Source organism: Leucopleurus acutus (assembly GCF_964270905.1).
Source record: "Leucopleurus acutus genome assembly, chromosome: 1".
Taxonomy (NCBI): domain Eukaryota; kingdom Metazoa; phylum Chordata; class Mammalia; order Artiodactyla; family Delphinidae; genus Leucopleurus; species Leucopleurus acutus.
The window spans coordinates 88,589,344-88,609,274 of NC_139142.1; the positions used below are offsets into that span (position 1 = coordinate 88,589,344).

The window sequence follows — 19,931 nt, forward strand, 5'->3', positions numbered from 1 at the left end:
GCGCCACCAAAGAAGCCCTGTTTATTGCTTTTAACTAGTGACTCGGGTTATCTATGAAATCAAATACTTTATTTTGAAAGCAATCAGGCTAAGGAATCCAAAAATAAGACTAATGATTAATTTTACAGATTCACAAAATTCTAAAAAGTACCTTAATTTCAAGTTAGAGATGTAATGCACATGCATTGTTTAAAAAGTTGGAAAACAGAGAATTGAGTCATTTTTCTTTTTTTTTACTGTACGTGGGCCTCTCACTGTTGTGGCCTCTCCCGTTGCGGAGCACAGCCTCCGGAGGCGCAGGCTCAGCGGCCATGGCTCACGGGCCCAGCCGCTCCGCGGCATGTGGGATCCTCCCAGACCGGGGCACGAACCCGTGTCCCCTGCATCGGCAGGCGGACTCTCAACCACTGTGCCACCAGAGAAGCCCTTCAGTCATTTTTCTACATTTCTAAATGTATATATATTTATCCATGTATCTACATATCTTCATTTTCTTTTGATTTTGGGAGATGATCTTATAGGTATAGTTTTGTATTTTGTTTTTTACCCTGAATTTTCTCATTAAACTTTGTTTTAAAGAGTCTCAAAATTCAAGATTTTTGGTCAAGTTTTTTCCATTAAAAAGTATGGATTTTAAAAACTAACAACTTAAAATTGCCACAGAAAAAAGCCAAATGATCCACAAAACATCCTCTTTTCCCTCTGAAGGTTCTGAATTGCCTTGTTATCATTAACCAAATTTTGCTATTCAGTGGCCAGTTGAGAGAAACAGTTCTGAGACCTTCTACCACGAGTCTGATTAAGACTAGGATGGCAGGTATTAGGGATAATATTATTGTAGCCTACTAAGTTTTATGAGCAGACTTAGTGAACTTACCCGCTCCAGCAGCTTTCTTGTCCACTGATTTGATGACACGCACGGCAATGGTGTATCTCACGTCACAAACAGCCAAATGACCCAGAGGAGGATAGCCAGAGTTCAACACGTGGGCTTCCAAGAAGCACATCAACCGTGTCAGCAACCAGATTTCAAGAATTTGAGGCCATCTTTTAGCTTCTTGCGGGAGTAGTGATCAATCTTCCCCTTCAGCTCAGCAAACCTGCAAGCAATGTGAGCTGCCTGACAATTCAGCACAGGTTCATAGCCAGCACTGATTTGGCCTGGGTGGTTTAGGGTAATCACCTGAGCACTGAAGCCAGCTGCTTCCAATAGTGGGTCATTTTTTCTATCACCAGCCACAATGCCAGGATGAATATTTTTGACAGGCAAATTCTTGACACTGAAGCCTACACTGTCCCCCAGAAGAGCGTCACTCAAAGCTTCATGGTGCATTTCAACAGACTTTACTTCAGTTGTCATGTTGACTAGAGCAAAGGTGGCCACCATGCCAGGTTTAAGAACACCAGTTTCCGCCTGCTGCAACTAAGATCTGGCACACCTAATTGATTAATTAATTTAAAAAAGAGTCTCTTTCCAATATGGTAACAATTCACAAGTACTGGGGTTTAGAACTTAAACATATCTTTAAAAAGAAAAAAAGACCACCAGTCTCCACTCAACACACAGGGACAGTACCAGTACCACCAATTTTGTAGATGTCGTGGAAGAACAAACCTAAAGGCCTGCCAATTAGAAGAATTGGTGCGCAGGCCACAATCTGGAGATTTGAGCACTGTGGTTCCACTGGCACTGCCATCTTTATGGGTGACTTTTGTTCCCTTGAACCAAGGCATATTTGTACCTGGCTCCAGCATGTTTTCTCCATTCCAACCAGAAACCAGCACAAAAGCTACTGTGTCTGGATTATAGCCAATTTTCTTAATGTAGGTGTTGACTTCCTTAACGATTTCCTCATTATCCCTCTGGCTGAGGAGTAGCTCAGTGGAATCCATTTTATGAACGCCAATAATTAGTTGTTTCACAACCAGTATGTAAGCCAGAAGGGCATGTTCATGGGTCTGCCCATTCTTGGAGATACCTGCTTCCAATTCACCAATACTAGCAGCAACAATCAGTATAGGAGAGTTAGTGTGAGATGTGCCTATAATCATGTTTTTGTTAAAGTCCCTGAGTCCTAGGGCATCAATGACTGTCATGTACTACTGGTCTCATATTTTCACATGGAATTATCAATGGTGATAGCAAGCTCATTAAGCATTCCGTTTACCCAAGACCCAGGCATACTTGAAGGAGGTCTCTCCCATCTCAGCAGCCTCCTCCTCAAACTTTTCATTGGTTCTTTTGTCAATCCTACCACATTTGTAGATCACATGGATAGGAGTGTTGGACTTGCCTGAATCTATGTGTGCAATGATGTTGATGTTAATATGAGTCTTTTCTTTCCCCATCTTGGCTTAGATTTAGTGGTGGTTTCCATGGCACCTGTGTTCTGGAAGGAAACATGTTGCCAAAAAGCTGCACTAAAATTAAATATGGAGGATTTCCCTCAATTAAGTTTAAAAAAATGGCCAACTCCAGTATAAGCATTTAATCATACGTTTAGTGTTTGGAATTTTAGTTAGGGAATTTATAATTATTTCCTCTCTCATCAATTCTGTGATGAATATATTTGATGTATCTTTTGAATAATCTTTGAATGCATTTTTTATTATTTCCTTATTATAGTATCTATGTCACTAGAATTCACATTCCTGGAGGTGGGCTGGATTGTAAATTCAAAGATTACCATCTTCCTTTTGTTGACCTAGAAATAGGACCATTGCTGTAAGACAAGGGAAAACATCTCACTTATTTGGGGGTGTTAGGAACAGCAATTCAGAAGACACAGATTTGGGTAGAAACCCAAATGTGCTTCAAGAAGAGTTAAAAACCAAAAAGTTTTAACAGGAAAAAGGAGGAAGCTTACATAAATTGTTTTGCAAGAATTATGATTGATGTTGGAAGACTGGAGACATTCTTATCTGTACATGGTTGGTTGCTAAGGCTGTCACTCTGAGAGAGTTCGATGTGCAAGCATTCTTTAAAGATGTTGTGGCCCAGTTCAAATTCATGTTCCATCTGGGTGGAGATGTGCATAGGCCCTGCTTTCCCAGTGGCCTCCTGGCTTCATTTTACTGTTCTGTTGGCATTAATGACTCCATTTTATTCATTTCTTCACACTTTTTTTGAAAATCAAGGTAACTAAGCTGGTGCCTCTGAAGGAATAGAATCTGACATAATGCACTTTCACCTCTAAGATTCCATGGTACTATGATCATTGGCTATTTTTTCAAGTTTTTTTAATGGATTTAATATTTTATACATATATGTGTACCTATAAAATAAGGAATATATATAAAGTGTATATATGCTTTAATGTGGATATTACAACTTAGACCATGATCCTACAGAAATTAAAATACAGATTTCCCCAGAAACTGCATAAATTATTGAGTTAGATATTTCAAATTACATGTTCCATATAATTCACTCAGGAAGAAATAAGAAAAAACCTGAACACTGTTTTGGGGAAAGAAGGTAGAACTTGAATATTAGCTGATGTGATTCTTTCAGTCAGATTCTATAAACATAGTTGAAAACAGCCTAGGTTACAAGGTAACAAGTCAATAACACGTGCTCACCACTTCAAATCAAGCTCTCAAATGCAGGCGTTGTAAATATGAAGTGATTCTCCCAGTATAGTTCATGTGGTTCTAGTCTTAATTGCTACTGTAGTGAGATTCATTTTAATCCTATTATTGATCTAAGAAATAGAGAGTCTGGATAGGGTCCAGAGGAAATGAGAATTAATAAAAAACCAAAACCGATTAATGTGTTGACTAGGAAACATTGAACTCATTGGGGTTATTGAGTTTGGAGCAGGCTAATGAGAGACTTAATATCAGTTTCTGACTATATAGGTGAGACTATGGTATGATTAACTGTGTGTAACTGATTTCATTTTCCACCAAGGAAAAGGCACATTTACACGAGCATGGATTTGCCTTGGTCTTTGAGAAGATATAATAGGCTAGGAGACAGCTACAATTTGTCATCAACCCTAGGATGCACTGTAGCCAGGAGAAAGAAGGCTCATAGCTTACCAGGAGAGGCCCCATGAAATGAATGGAATTGCAGTACAGAACAGCATGCAGACAGGAAGTGATATCTGCTCCCCAATCACACAAGTTTTAGATGGTATTACAAATAATGATGAGGAAAACTTCTGTCCATGAAGAGCAAACCTCCCAACACCAAGCCCCACTCCTCCTGTTCAGTCTTTTATAATTGGTTTGGGGGCTGCTGAATATGGGCCATTGTCTTCTCTGTTATTCTGTGCTTATTGTACATTAGCAGGAATGGACTGGTATCGATTCCCTTTGTTTATGTAAACAGCACCTGTGAACTGCAGCATGATCTTTCAGCTCATGTAATATACATGCAAAATATGTATGTCTGTGAGTCACACTGATTTAGAAAAAAGTTCTTCTACTTTCCTCCAGTATAACAAGTTACTCTTTTGGAGTATATTAAGCACTTTGGGGAACTTCTTTTGGTCATTGAATGAATAACTCATTATTTGCAAAATTAATGCCTTAAATTATATTATGTAATAAGTTCAAGTTGGTGGGTTACACAAATCTGAAACTTGAGGTAGCAGTATTATACATTCTTCCTGAAGAATCAAGAATAGAGTGTTATATGGATAAAAGAATGGTGATGAAAATGCTGATTTTAATAGTCAGGGGACCACTCTGTCAGATATTTAACTCAGGTTAGGTGCAGTCCCTTGTGTGATCTCTTTGTTTTCTTGTTGCTCTTTGACTCCATAACCATAACCCCTCCACTTAGACCCTGTTCTTGGACTCTGTTTCTTTTCCTTTCCTCCTTCAAATTTTCACTGTCTACTAAATTCGTCTTTTGAAACAACATAGTGTAGTGCAAAGGCCTTCTGCTTAGACCTTGTGCTTTTGAGTTACCTGAGTATGGGTTTGAAAGCAGCTCCATCTCTTTCCTTGTTCAGAATTTTCATCAAGTTTTTCGAGACTCAGTTTCCTCACCTGTGAAATTAACATAATACGATCTATAATGTAGTGTATAGGGAGGATTAAATGCAGTAATATTTGTAACAGATCTACCCCAACTGGAACATATTAAAAGTAAACATTTCTAGGAAAAAAAATAGCTGTTTTTAAAAATATGATCACTTACTTCAATTCTAAGATACTACTGATCATTCAATCAATACTGAGCACTTATAATGTCACAGCTTTGTGCACAACAGTGCACAATAGATTGTGCTGGATAAATAGTTACTAAAAATCATAATAATGATAAAATATAGATATGTTTCTCTTACATTCATGGAGCTTACAATAGGTTATGATTCACCATTGGTTTAATAATAGCTTTTCAGGGAAAATAAGAAATGATACACATTAAACTATATATTAATTTTAAGGTACATCATGATTTCAGAAATATGTTGTGTGAAAAATGCATACCTTATAATAAAAAATATTGTATAATTATTGTCCCACTCAAATTTAAAATGGATTCATTTCTGAATACTGGTCATCATCATCTTGAATTTTTCTTGCTTATATTTGTTCTATTCTCCAGCCAACCTATGTCTCTTCAGTTGTCCTCATAAGCTCCTCCCAAACCTGAAGTTCAGGCCTTGCTCCTGCCTTTGTTGCCCATTGTTCTGCTAACGCTGTGGGCTATGCCTGAAAACTCCAGTCTTGGTGAGGTGTCACATTCAAAAAGAAGCAGAGTCAAGTGACCAAAAGTATTTAATACAACTCCAATAATCACTTTTTGCTGCTTCTCTTGTAGAACATGAAAGAACGTCTAATCTCCAATGCAGCACATCTCTGCACCCCATTGCTTCCCTCCCTCTACATCTCTCAACTTGCTCAGCCTCTCCAAAGCCTCTCTTTCTATCTCTCACATTTTAATATTCTTCTCAATATTTTTTCACCTCTGATTAAAATCAGAAAAGAATGAAATGCCAATTAGGCATTAAGAAGGAAGCAGAGGCTGTGAATGTTTATTCAGACATAAATAATTTTGATGCTGTCATGCAGTTGTTGCCTTTTGCTACACTCACCTAAGGATTGGGCACAATGAGACAAATCAGGATAAGGAGTGAGGATGGGATCAGCTGAAATTTTGGGGAGAACTGACAGAGTTGGTCCTTGCAAATGCCAAACTCCACTTGAGCACATCTCTGTAACCTTGGCAATTGGGTCTCCGTTACTATCCCAAGCAGACCTTAAGGACAATCCTAGGCTTGGGCAGGAGCAACAAACATCTGTGGAAGCTGCTCATCGGTTCAACATGAACTTAGTTTTACCGCTGGTTCCCCTGACACTTAAGCTCCATTTCTGTGGTAACACTATGTTTGTCTGATACCCTAGTATCAACCCTGATTGAGTTCTAAGTACCAATTATTTAAGAATCTTCAGGACATTTAGGGTTAACATAATAGCCGTGTAACAATCATTCCATAATGTACAAGGCTAGCAAAACACAAGAGTGAGTATTGATATTAGAAATACTCATAATTTATTATAATAATTTGGCCTTGGCATTAATATTTTGCTATCTTGTAATTTATCATGTGCTTATTGATGTTTTGTTACACGATTTTTAAAATGGAGGATGTTAGCATCTTGGATTCACTTTATTAAAATAAGTACTGAATTTTGGGGGAATTTGGCTTCTAGGTCTGGGACAATATGCTTTAGAGAAAACTGCTTCTTCAGATTTGTCTCATGTACCTTAGATCTTCCATATAGACAGGAAAACTGCACAATCTATAGTAAATTAGGACAGTGATATTATTGGGTTAAACCATAGCTTAATTATTCAGTTACTTGAGGCTACATAATCATCCAGCCATATCTTTTGATAATGTTCCTTTAAACTCACTGGGAGTAACCAAATTTAGAATAATGTGCTGTCATGTCACTTCTAAGAAACATTTTGTGTGCTGTCCTTGGTGACTGGTTAGCGATGCCTGAGAGAATATTGTTTGTGTAAATTTCATTAATTATTTTACTTCAAAATGATGAAAGTGTTTTTTAAAAATTCAGATGAGATCTAAAACAAAACCAGACATAATTTGGGATTCAGAGCCACTAAGGATTTGTTTCAGGAGCAAAACTGTTTCCATGGAGTTACAAAGTGTATCTGAAGCTCATAATTTAGTTTAAATTATCAAGTATTTGTAAAGTTACTATGTTCAAAATATGTTAAACATTTTCATAGAGACTCTCAGACATTTGAGATCAGAAAAAGTTGGTTTTAAGACAGCCAAATGTTGAAAATGGAAGTGATTGTTATTCCATAGCTGCCACTCCAAGTCTCACTGCATAATTAAGCTAGAGTTGTTAAATGTTCCCTAGAGGATCCAATTCAGCGACATATATCTCACCTCTAGATTTATCTCTCATAGTCCTATGAGTCACAGGGGCCTTGGGTGATCACCTATTTCCTTATATTATTATGCTGGACATCCAGCCATAGCATTTGTGTTTTATTAAGGACAAATGATATTTCCTCAGAGTTTGGGGTTTTCCAAGTAAATAAATATAATTACTTTTCTCTCTTTCCATGAACTATCTGCAACATAGGTAAATTATCACTATGTACATAGTGATATCTGTATAGTAACTTCACGGGCCAAAGTATGGAAACAGGTATAGCCGTGGTTAACTGACACGTGTTAGAACTCACACTTTCATTTACAATTTTTATAAATACAACAAAAAATTGCACTTTAAAACAACAAAATATTACTGTGAACCAATCTATAATGAAGAGTGATAGTATTTTAAGTGCAAGGCTAGAAAAAATAAAGACACCTAAGTACAATTCTATACTTTTTTATTAATTGTTAACATTAATAATCACTGCTTAAAATAATTATAGTTTGACCTCTGAGGTTGGGTAAGATAATTAACCCTCAAAACTTTATTAGAGTAAAAAGCCATTTTATGGAGACATAGCTCTGATACTTCAGGGCTTCTGCATGGATATTTTTACTCTTTTAATCATTTCACTATGCAGATTGGTACTCAGTCCTCTTATCTTCTTGCTCTCAGATTTCCCAACTTGCATCCTCTACTTGTGGCAAAGTATAAAGTGAGAGGAAACTTTAAGAAGGTCTGTTTTCCAAATGGGATATCTTCAGTTCCATGTCATTCATCTTATCCCAGGTCCTCATTCATAGAAACTAATATTGTTGTGAGATAAGTGTCCAAATTCAGATCTTGATTATTAGTGTTACATGTCATTTTCCACTTCTAGCCAAAGATTATATGAAGGTGTATTTCCTTCTCTTCTTCATAGTATATTTTCATCAAAAAATGAAACATGTTTTCCAGTCATATTTCAGTACCTAGTTTAGATTCCACCTATCTCTTAAAGATTTCCCTGATAATTCTAACATAAAACTTCCCTTTTCTGAAGTTTTATAAGTTTTTATTATTTTCATTATGCACTCTGTATTCTGACTACTAGCAGTACTGTTTTCTTTATGAATCTTTGAATATGCACATAGAAGTTGAGTGACTTTTATGCTGAAAAGATGACATGTGTTCTTTTTCCCCAGAGTGCTAAATACATTATAAAGTCTCATTACAAACCTTATGTTTTAGAGATAATTTCCAATAATATATACCGAGACTTTCTTGTCTTTTTAAATTTTATTCTTTTTGGGTCCAATTGACCAGTTGATAAGCTGAGGCCCAATAAGCATCTGATTGGGCATTTATGCCTATTGCCTTTCATATTTTCTCAATTGTATTAAAATTAGGAAATGGCTGGTAACAGCATTTTCACTTTTGTTGACTAATTTTATGCCATTTTAGCAGATAGCCAAGATGCCAAGATGTAATAATTCATTCTTGACTTACTAAAATCTAATACAAATTATTACTTTTATCCCAAACATGATTCTGCTTGAACCTCAGGACCTTGAAGCTCTATTTATCCCCTCTTGCCTTTTGAGTAATTTTTGTTTAGTATTTTAGTACTACATGTATTTTAACTGCAAAAGACATTATAATTATAATTTTGTATAGTAAATATTCCTTAAAAATGACGCAAAATATTTTTCTTTCTCTTTTTCCTTGTCAAGGTTTCAACTGGGATGAATTTCCATTTGTTTGAAGAACTCCCTTTAGATGTTCTTTTAGTATAGATCTAGCAAAAAACATTCTCTTAGACTTTCATCTGAAAATGGCTTTATTTTACCTTCATTTTTGAAAGAAATTTTTATTGCATGTAGAATTTTTAAGTTGGAGTTATTTTCTTTCAGTGATTAGAGATGTTACTCTATTGTTTCTGGCTTGTGACAGTTCTGTTGAGAATTCAGCTGCCAGTCTTACAGTTACTACTTTAAAAGTAATATATATTTTTAAAATTCCTGTCACTTTTTAGATTTTCTTTTTGTCCTTGATATTCTGCATTGTTACTATGATATGCCTAGATGTTGTTGTCTTTGTGTTTTTCCTCCTGTGAATTGAGTTTTTCTTCACTGGAATTTTTTGGGTTGATGTCTTTTATCAGTTTTCGAAAATATTCAGTCACTGTCTCTTCAAATATTGTTCCTGCTTCATTCTTTCCCTCCTCTCTTCTGGAACTCCAACTGTAAGTGCCTTTGAGATGTTCCCATTTGTCCCATGTTTTTATTTCACTTGCACAATGTTTTCCATTTTACTAATCCTGCTGTCTTCAATCTCTGATAAACCCATCTAATATGGTTCTTACTTACTTTTGTATGTATATATTTTTAATTTTTAAGTTCCAGAATACCCATCTGATTATTTTGTAGGTGTCAATTTTATGTTGAAACTCTCAACCTTTTTATTTATTTTGTGCATCTTGTCTCTTTTTTTGAATATATAAATCATAGCTATTTTAGAGTTCTTGTGTGTTAACACCATTATCTTGATCATTTGTGAGTCTGTTTATATTGTTGTTGTTGTTTTTCTTCTTTTTCTATGATATTTTCTTGTCTCTTCTTATTTCTAATTTTTAAAAATTATACACTGGACATTGTATACTGGAGAGCCTTAGGGAATCCCAGTGATGTTATATTACCAGTGAGAGTTTCCCCTTTCTATGTTAAGAAGATAGGATGAGGGGCAGATCATCTGAACTCAACAAGAAAGTGAGCTGAGTCAATGCAAGGTTGAAGATTTAGAAAGACTCAGTCTAACCCTTGTTCACCCTCATCTTTAGTTATGTCTCTCATGGAATATGTATTAAGAGATTTCACATATTTCTTCTCAGTCCTGAAGGCTGTCAAGAATGTAGGTCTGCTCTTCAGAGATTCTCAGCCAAGCTTTTTAGCTTCCTGCCCAGCGAGCCTTCAAATACGGCAAATGTTTTTAAAGATGGACTTAAACACAGGTTTTTCAGGAAGGCAAAGCACAAAGCAATTGCAGCAGATTTTACTCTCCCTTTTTGTAGAAAATTTGGCCCAGCTAACCAGAGTCTCACCCAGCACTGGAACTCAGCAAATATCTTTGTCATCAAACCAGATGCCTTTCAAGATTCTAGTTTGTTCTTCAACTCACAGAAACAGTTGGAATAATGCTTGACCAAATATCTGGTCACCTTGTGGCCTAGTCAAGCTGACACATACAATTAACCATTACACTATTATTAAATTTATAACACTATAGATTATGACTAATGATGTTTTATAATATATAAATGTGTATGTGACATAATTTATTAAACATTGTATCATATATTATTATGAGAACTATTTAAACTGGCATCCAAGGCCACCCAATATATGTGCTCAGTTCATATTTGTTAATTACTAAAAATGTCTAATTGAAATACCAACTATTTTATGTAGAAATATAGTTAAGCACTCACATTTTGGAACTCTTCTGCCTGTGTTAAAATCCTAGCCCTATCACTACTAGCTGTGTTTGGGTATCTATTGCCTTATGTATAAAATAATGAAAATAATAATTATGTCAGTAGGTTGCTGTGAAGGTTAAATAAGATAACGATGAACCAGTGACTGGAACCTGATAGACACTCAATAGTTTGCGTAAAACATTGTCATCATCATCATCATTGTTGTTTAAATTATTTTTAATTCTGAGCCCTATTTCCTTTTCCAATCCATGTGCTCTGCTACTTTCAAACTTTCTTAACCCTATACATGCACTGCTCTAATGACTTTAACATAGCCTAAAATTGTAATTCTTTGGATATATTCATTGCTGAATATTTAGTTTTAGATTTTTAATTTTCTTGACTAGGAATTGTGTGGTTTTAATCATCATCCTCATCCTCATTATCATCATCGTTTTCATCATTCTCATCATTTATCATCATCATCATTTGCAGTAAATACATAGCAAACAGTATTTGTTGAATGAATGAATGCATAAATGAATGAGGAGTGAAACTATTTCCTATATCTGCTGAGAGCACAAAATAATAAAACATACTACACAGCATATTCAGCATCTATGTTTATGTTTGTTTTAGTTTTTTTCAGATCTATATTACTACATTAATTATCCAGAACCAATAAGAGAGAAGAAAAGGTTGACTTAATACTTAAATGATGTAGTAATGGAAATGCAAGCCAAATCTCTTCATGGCGTATAATAGGAAGGTCAGTGTTGCTTTAATTCAAATAAAGAGGAGTGACAGAGAATTGAACGGCCACAAGGCACTCAGTAGTTTAGGCATGGCAAACTCAATAGAATCTGTGTCATAGTAGTAATAGCATATCTGGGTTTGGAGTGCAGATTCATTTTCAGCAAAACAGTATCATCCATCACATTAAATTTTGTTAATTTGAATTTTATTGATTCATTGTTCATATTTATTTTATAAACTACTTTGGTTTTTAAATTATATAAGAATTGATAAGCATAAGAATATATATTTAAGTTCATAGATTTCACATGTATTAACACTGAAGTAACATAATAATAAAGTAATTTTGGACTTGGAGTTCATGAGACATTTTCCTTTGAAAGGAGACCATGCCTTACTCAGATTTGTGTAAGCACCATATGACTCAAGTACTTATTCAGTAGCACTTCATCTGAGCACAGCTTGTTAGCCTTTAGATTTGGATATATGTGCCCTCAGAAACAACACAGAAACATACCAAAGCCCAATATATCAGAGTTAATCTGTGATGCAGGCATCAGTCCAGCTGGTACGTTCTACTGCTGTGAGTACTTCACTCTATTTTCAGTGGTAATTTATTTGGCATTCAGATGGAGATCTTGTGTGGGAGTAACAAAATAGACTCAAGTCCTGAGCTGCCCAGTTCTCTTCCTAAGAGCCACCATGTGAAGATGCACAGTTTTGCACCTGAGATGGTTGGTAATTGCCTGCTCCTCTCCCCTCTTCTACATTTGTATGAACTCTCTTGAATAAACGATAAATAACTTCTTTTTTCCCCCTACTCCAACAACTAAGTCTCAGAATTTGCTACTTCTTTTAATACATTCAATTATCTGCTGATTCAAGCATCTTCAGGTCAAATGCGTTAGAAAACAGCTAATTATGCTCTTTCCCATGGGTTAAATTCAATTAAAAGACCTTAACTCAATTCCTTCACATAAGGGTCTACTTCCCAATGGATTTTCTACAGGGTGACTTAAAGAACCAAGCTCAGTATTCAAATTAGCAGCAATTACTTGTTATTTCTTCCTCTTTATTTTTTTTTTTATTTAGTTATTTTTTTTGCGGTACGCGGGCCTCTCACTGTTGTGGCCTCTCCCATTGCAGAGCACAGGCTCCGGACGCGCAGGCTCAGCGGCTATGGCTCATGGGCGCAGCCGCTCCGCGGCACGTGGGATCTTCCCGGACCGGGGCATGAACCCGTGTCCCCTGCATCGGCAGGCGGACTTTCAACCACTGCACCACCAGGGAAGGCCTGTTTCTTCCTCTTTATAACAAAATTGTTTTTGGTCAAAGGATACTTTGATCGTTAATATCCTTCTCTCAGTTATGCCTCTGCATTCACTCTTAAAAGCATAGATTAATTGAGAAAGCTTATTTACTGGTTTTAAAATTGTTTACTTTCTATATCTTGTGCCAATAGAGCATCTTAAACACAGACTACCATTTCTCAATCTCAATATTCTCTTTGACATACTAATCAACACATAAGCAAAGGTGGTAGAAAAAAATCTTAAAAGAAGAGAAAAAAAGTATTAAGCACCACATCTGAGCCATGTAGGGTTCAAATATACAGGATGTTCTGACTTTTATGAGAGAAAGCCACAAAAATACTTTTCCACTTCCCCCATCTAAATTGGAAAATTGGAATAGAGAGAGCTATCTCAGATTAATATCTCCCAGAAAAGCATAAAAATCAAGGCAAATCACGTGTTTTTTCTTTAGTCTCATGAGTTTTACTGTTTGTTTTTTTTTTTTGACTTAGAACAAACTTGTTTTTCATTAAAAATTGGCCAGACACAGAAAGAGAAATCCAGATGTTGAAAGGAAGAAAGCAGTCTGGAAAAAAAGCAATTATGTATTATCTGTAGGTGAGTTTCTCCCTCTCATCCAAATTCTGTCCCTCCTTTCTTATTCCCATCCCCCTTCTGTCCCTTTTCTTCTCTTCCCTCCTTCTCTTCTTTCTCCCTTCCATATACCTTTCTCCTTTTTCTTCTTGTTTGACCAAGTACTTCTGAAGACAGTTAGTATGTGAGCAACATGTGATACCTCCAGGTTCCTGTAATGGGCCAAACCCACTTCTAACTCCCATTCCTTTGTTTGAATCAGAGTCAGTAATTAATGATACTAACTGTTCTTACTAATGTAACAAGTAGGCACTGGGGAGCCACTGGAGATTTTTGAACAGAGAAATGTCATCAAGAAAGTGATCTTTTCAGAAGATTCATCTGTCAGCAATGGGCAGGAAGAACTGGAACTGGAGGGTGGTAGACATGTTAGTAGGGTTTATAATTCTCAGGTAGAAGGTGTTGAGGGTTTTAAATAGCCCAGCATACTGAAAATGGAAAGGATTTCATATTGAGAGACATTTAGGAAGAATTAACCTGTGACAGATTGGGTATAGAAAATAAAAAATAGAGATGAGCCAAAGATTGTTTTCCACTTCCAAGCTTGAATGACCAAGGAAAATGGAAATGTTATAAATGGGAACTGATTAGCAGAGCAAATTGGGTGAAGAGGGTAAATTCAGTTTTAGGCAATTTGACATTCAATGTTATAAAGCTAATTCTAGATGGAAATGACCAAATCAATTGGGGAAATTTGGAGAAAGTTGGAGAAATTGGGGAAAAAAACCCACCTCAGTCACTTGTTGACAACTCCCTGAACCTCTGGATACCTTACTCACTAGTTTATCTGCATGTGTACTAAAATCTCAGTCATCTGTCTTTGTGCGACAGGAAAAAAATAATTTCAATACAAAAAATGTACCATTTATAGTTTCTTATCTGTTTTCTAAGGCAGGTGCATCCTAGTAACTGGAGGATCTTTTGCAAACTTAAACATTTTATTAAAAGAGGGCTTGGGAATGCATGTTTGGAGGAGGGAAATACATGAGGAAGAAATGGTAAGTGCTGTAGCGAGGTCAGGAAGGAAGAAAGGTGCAAAGGACTGTGGTCAGGGGAGCTTTGGAAGCTCTCATAAGGAGACAGATTAAGTAGTGGTAGTGAGTGGCAGGTGAGGGAACTTGTGGATAAATATAGAAATACCTAATGATTAATTTGTGGGTGAAATGTTGCAAATGTGTTATAATACAACTATTCCATATATATCCCATAACCCCTATGGATTTTAAATTTGTATTTCTCATCAATCCAAGTATAGAGTTTTTGTGTGTGTAAATAAAAAAACACTGTGAATCTTGCTCTATGGTCGTGACAGAATGGGAAAAATATGCTCTCGGTGGAGGGGTCATTCACACGTGTTTGATATTTGTGTTTATATGAGTGTGTGTGGGGAGGCGGTGGGGAGACAGAGAGGTGGGGGGAGGGAGGGGGGGAGGGAGAGGGGGGAGGGAGAGAGAGAGAATATTAGGAAATGAGTATCCAGAGGAGTGGTTTACTGAGGAGGGCGGGTCACTGTCCATGTTGCTCGAGGAGAAGTTGGAAATCCCAGATGGGGAGTCTAGGAGGTGGAGCTGGCCTTTGCAGCAATGATGAGTGCAGGCCCTAAGGTGCAGGATGGGCTTGCTGAAGAAGAGGTGAAGCAACTGAGGACATGGAGCTCCATGGTCACAGGTGAATTCTATGACCAGAAGTAGGTGAAAGCACTCTAGTGTGTGGCTGGGCCTTAACAGAAAACAATTTTTACATAAAATAAAGGAGAGCCTTGGGAACCAGAATAATACTTTTGTTTTCTCAACAGCCAAGAGCCTTGGCCTTAAATTGATGGAAAGTACATGAAAAGAAGAAGAGAGGAACATAAAAGTTTAGGCTATGCTAAAGCTTCTTTCCTAATGTGGAAGACTCTGAGAAATAGATAAGCCTTCTGGGAAAACCTGGGGCCCCTGTTAGTCACTTGATCAGAATGGTTGAATCAAGAGATTTCCTCACATTTAAAAATTCCTGGCTATGCTGTGTAATATTCATCTCTGTAGATAATAAAAATTAAAAATAGAAGAGATGAGATTCCATGTCCTAAGAGTACAGTATTTTGAAAAGAAATACATATGATCCTATGGTGATTACAAATGCCTAGATGTTACATAGGTCACAAAAGGACCGGGCATGTTGTTGCTGCCTAGGGCAATCAGAACTTACCGCCAGGTCTCTGCAGCCGAGTAGAGGAGGAGTTGAAAACCAGTCAGTGATTTGAGGCTATTCTGATAGCTAAGTCAGGCCCAGAAAGCCCATAATATTTCCAGGAGACATTGAGGCCTGAGGCATTCAGACCTAGGTTAGCTACTGCTTCAGTCTATGCGAAGGGATGTAAGGGTAGGAGCAGAAAAGTGAGTCATGAGACTCACTGTGTGAACATACCACGTGCTTTTATGCCTCCATATGGCTGGTCCCTCAATCTGGAATTCCCATCTCCTAGAGGAATAACAATGCTAGTACGTTTTCAATGGGGCATCCTGGGAAAATCCTTCCTGAAAAAAAGGAGAAATAATTGTTAGAGAAAGCCTCAATAATACTGACATTTATAACACCTAATATTTGAGGCAGAGTACTATTCTTTACAACTGTATGAGGTCAGTGCTTTATCCTTATTTCCCTAATGAAAAATAACTTGCCCAAAGTGTTATACAGTTGTAACTGCCGATGTCAGTATTTCCATCTAAATCTCTCAGATTTAAACTCCTTGTTCTTAACCACCATACTTTTAGGAATCCTCTTATATTCTCAATTCTGTTGTTGAATATATGAAATAAGAAATGCTTAAACTAGTCACAATTGTGTTGACCAGTTTGGGTATCCTCTCTTCCTGGCTGCTGGAAACACACAGCAGGATCTAGAGGCTGCAGGCATGGAGCAAATAGTGATGGTTTTATTATCTCACACATTTTTTCATTAAACCAAAAAATGTAATCAAATAATTTCTTAATCAAAGAATTCTAAATGTTCCACTCTATATTTAGGCTACAATTCAAGTTAGGTTACCATCCAAGAGGTCTTACAATTTGGTTCTACCTTATCCACTCAAATTTATTCAATTCATTTCAAAGTCTGCAGACAATTATGGAGAGCTAGGAGTGTGCCAGTCACTACAATGGGAAGAAGAAACAAAAATGGAATAAACACATTTCTCCAGGATCCTATAGACTTGTTTGCATTTAAAGGTAATATTCTAAGTGCTATAGTGAAGGTATATTCCAAGTATGGTCAACACAGACACAAAAATGATAAACTGCCTAAAAAGGCAGGATAAGGTAACAGAGAATGTGAAATTTGAGCTAGGTATTGAAATATGAACAATAGTTTATCAGGCAGAGAAGAGGTAGAAGGGCATCTCAAGGAGCAGCAGAGCAAAGCATGAGAATGTGAAATAGTATAGTGTGCTCAAATAATGGCAAGCAGCTCAGTGAAGGACCAAGCAATTACATGAATGAAGGAAACAGCAGAAGAGAAGGCTTGAAATGCAGCATGGGGCCAGACTGTGAAAGCCCTTGCACGCCATGCTAAGGATTAAACAACAATTATGGGTTTTAATTAAAAAAAATTAACATTGATTTTTTTTTAGCATTCAATATCAGGTATGTGCATAACAAAATCTAGAGAGTTTTAATTTGCTTATGTCCCCTTGTCTGAAGAACAATCTCTTGTCCGTAGAACAATCTCTTGTCCACACTACAGTAAGGGCCAGGGAGAAATTCTTTCCTCTTAGTCTCCTAATATAATTAATTTTGCACATATTTAAACCTGAGATGAGTACTTGTGATTTTATCTCCCAGGTTTTCTGGGAAGAAAAAAACAAATCAAATCATGAGTATTAGGAAGGGAAATTCTGTTTTTAAAAAGTGTATTCTTGCAGGTAGTGAAAAATGAATTGAGGCGAAGGAACATTTCTCCATCTTCCCTTATATAACTTTTTAATCCAGCTATAATTTTCTCTTCATTGCACTCCAATATATCATGCCAATTCCAAACTCCAGCCTGGTCTTTTTCTTGTGTTCATTCTGCATTCTTAGGGATAGAATGCTTCTCCCTCTTCACTTCCAAATCCAATACTATCTCCCCTTCAGGCAAAAGCAAGTCCTGACTCCTCAATAAGGTGTATTAGGTCAGATTCTTCAGAAGCAAGCCCTGTGACAAGGATTCCTGAGCAAGTAATTTATCAAGAAGTATACTCAGGAAAAACTAGCAAGAGAGTGGGAGAAGAAGGACAGGGGAGAGGAAAAGCCAAACAAGGGTTCAAGCCCTAGCTCAATCCTATGGGGAGTTCTGGAGTGCTAATTTTACCTCAAGTTTGTGCTGCCTCCATGCAAGGGAGGTGGACTTTCATTCTCCCACACCAATCAATCATTGGCTGTTGGCTCTTCCCAGGAGGAAGGTGTGGATGGTGCAAAACTACTAGGCACTTCTGATTTTCTGCACCAGCAGGCCAAGCCACTCCAGTGGCCCATGGCCAATCCTCTGAAGACAGTTTCAGGTAGAAACCATTAAATGCAAACCACACAGAACCTGGGGTTTGGATGCACAGAATGATGGGTATTCTAGGGGATCTGGATGGAACAATGACAGGTTCTAGTAGAACCTGCTGCAGCCGGACTGGTGTGTTTTCTAAAATTCTCTGTGAGTTATTTTGTCTGCCATTCACAGTGAACCTGTGCTTCTTTTAAGTGTTCCTTGGTGCTTAGCCTACTTTCTGGCACACAGAAAGGAAACACTTTTTCCCCCAAGTAATGTTGTATCTCTAGGAAGAATTTCAAACCAATTTACCTCCTTGAGATTCCTTTATATCTGAGGAACCTACCAAAGTCCAGGGAAGATCCTTACCATATGAGTATCTGCTTAAGTGCAGCCTGGGGCCCAATGCACTCCCAATATGAACCCTATGCTATTTCTTAGAGTCTACAACAATTCCTGTAGTTCAAGAGTATGAGGTAGTGCATCTGTCAATCCAAGTGTAAAACCATAGGAATGGAGACTAATTTAGTCAGCCGATGGTAAAGCATCAAGGGATCCTTGGTGACTCCAAAATGCAGTTTGCCAGCATGGAACCTGTTCATATGTAATAGGTCTCCCAAGTTAATGCACTAGAAACTGGCTCAATAAAACCTTTTTAAAATGAAAAGTGTAGTAGAAAATTGACTGTCGGCCATGTGAGGAGACTCCTTTTACTTCTTTCATTTTTCTATTTTTTCACAGATGGATAGCAATCTAAGACATTTACATGTCTTAGAAGGAGCCCTGGGAAATTGCTTAACTAAAGCACCTTTCAGCCTAGGCTGGTAGGAACAAAGTGACGTCCGTTGATTTTTCTGAATCCAAATTCAAAATGAATGCATTGTATTTATACATGTATCTCCTCCTTTATATCACTGTACCATTTCTGAGGGAAAAGAAGAAATCTTGGAGAAAAGTATGTTGCTAATATATATGATCTCCCCTTTTGTCCGCTGTCAAGATTAAAACAGTAACAACAACTTCCTTTTTGTGAAACAAAGAGCTAATCAAGGGGCATCTGGGCATCTGCTGTTGGCTAATGCAAAAGAGCAGGTCAGCATATATCTTTATAGCCAGACTCCATTCACAGTTCTTTCTAACTCTGCCTTCTTACCTTGACCTTTTCTGGTCTAGAGATCTGAAAGGCTGGCTTTTTAAAGCTTGTCCAAACTCTTCTGGTTGGAATACTGAGGAAGGGCTACTGGAGCCATTAGATATCTTGAATTAAATTTGCTTAATCAGGGCTTCCCTGGTGGTGCAGTGGTTGAGAGTCCGCCTGCCGATGCAGGGGGCACGGGTTCATGTCCCGGTCTGGGAAGATCCCACATGCCGCGGAGCGGCTGGGCCCGTGAGCCATGGCCGCTGAGCCTGCCTGTCCAGAGCCTGTGCTCCACAACGGGAGAGGCCACAACAGTGAGAGGCCTGCGTACCAAAAAAAAAAAATAATAATAATTTGCTTAATCAGTCATTAAACTTAAAAGACAAGGAAATCTTGCATGTAAATATCAACTCCCAATAACCTATAATTTCTTTACTTCCTTCTTCTTCTGTAATTATTATGAATTCCCTTACTTTTTTAAGTTGTTTTACCTTTCTGAAAATATCAGATGTAAGGTTGAAGTATTAAGGATATTTAGATTTTAGTTTGCACAGAACACTGTACAATTCAGAGTGAATCACTGTTCTTTATTTGATGGGGTTTATAGTCTGAATAGTTAGAAAAATTCCCAAGGGAATGCTGGGAAGCTGAGAGCATAGTGAAGGTAACTATGATAAACATCTTAGCATCAGGCAGGAAAAACAAAAAGATACCAAGTTTTCTTTTCTTACTACAGAGCTAATATGAAATGTTATCTAAGGTA

At 37.2% G+C, this 19,931-nt stretch overlaps 1 pseudogene across 1 annotated transcript; it reads right to left on the reverse strand.

Annotated features, from left to right (window-relative positions):
* Nucleotides 1-845: 845 nt before the first annotated feature.
* Nucleotides 846-2,349, reverse strand: LOC309968887 (elongation factor 1-alpha 1-like; annotated as a pseudogene). Its single transcript has 2 exons — nucleotides 1,566-2,349; nucleotides 846-1,423 (listed from the first exon to the last, which is right to left on the reverse strand). The product of its transcript is annotated as an elongation factor 1-alpha 1-like (transcript).
* Between the last annotated feature and the right edge of the window lie 17,582 nt (nucleotides 2,350-19,931).